Consider the following 946-nt stretch of genomic DNA (forward strand, 5'->3'; position numbering starts at 1 on the left):
GGGCCCCGTTCAGGGTGGATGGTTAAGAGTGGCACAAGCGTGTGCATTTTCAATTTTAATAGGGTGGGATTCGCGTCTTCTCCAGACAGGTACCCACTGCCGCTGAAAAGCCGGTCTTTTCCGCGCAGCGGAGGAGACCGGCTGACGCGCCCTACCGCAGCGGGCGACAACTTCACTGCCCCCGCCCGCAACCGCTCTTCCCCTAGCCTCCCTATGCACCCGCCGGCACCTTCCCAGCAAGCACTGCTCATATTTGCATAACAGCGCACATCTTTGCCTTTACTTCCAAATAAAAATCGAAAGAACAAATCGTAGAATCTCCTTGTGACGACATCCTTCCAGCTCTGAAGGTGTTGCAATTTCCCCCTAAACTTCAGGAACGTGGAAAAGGAAATTGCATCGTGCTTATTTTCACCTTTACCAAAAGAGGGATTCTTTAACATTGCCACCTTGGCTTTGGATGTCCTTGGATAAAAAGGGCTTCTGTCGTGAGTGGCACACGTGGGGCAGCTCGTATGCTCTTCGTGCGGAATCGACATCAAGAGATTTCGGAAGCATAATTTTTTGGTACTTGGGCAGCTAGTGATCGTTGGTCCTGGCGCCCCCGCTTGACGTACTAAGGAAAGTTTACGACTTGATGGGCTTAGGCATTGGTAGATAGTGCCAGAGAGATTCTGGTATTGGTGTTTTTAAACTTTTTCTAAGTATCTGAGAATGGTGGGAGTCACTATTGTAGGGCAGCGACTGATTCTTGAAGTTTTCTAAAGTAGGTATCCATTTGCAACAACATGAATGGAGCTGGGTGAAATAAGCCAGAAGGAGAAAGGTGCCAAATAATTTCCCTCATTTGTGGAGTATAACAATGAAGCAAAACTGAAGGAACAAAATAGCAGACTCAGACTCCAAGAAGGGACTAGTAGTTATATCGGAGGGGAGGGGATTGTGG

At 48.3% G+C, this 946-nt stretch overlaps 1 non-coding gene across 1 annotated transcript; it reads left to right on the forward strand.

The window, feature by feature from the left end:
- Positions 1-472: 472 nt before the first annotated feature.
- LOC118970999 (U11 spliceosomal RNA) lies at positions 473-606 on the forward strand. The gene has a single exon (XR_005059226.1). It is a non-coding gene; the product is annotated as a U11 spliceosomal RNA (small nuclear RNA).
- The last annotated feature ends 340 nt before the right edge of the window (positions 607-946 follow it).

This window comes from Manis javanica, chromosome 4, assembly GCF_040802235.1.
Source record: "Manis javanica isolate MJ-LG chromosome 4, MJ_LKY, whole genome shotgun sequence".
Lineage (NCBI taxonomy): Eukaryota > Metazoa > Chordata > Mammalia > Pholidota > Manidae > Manis > Manis javanica.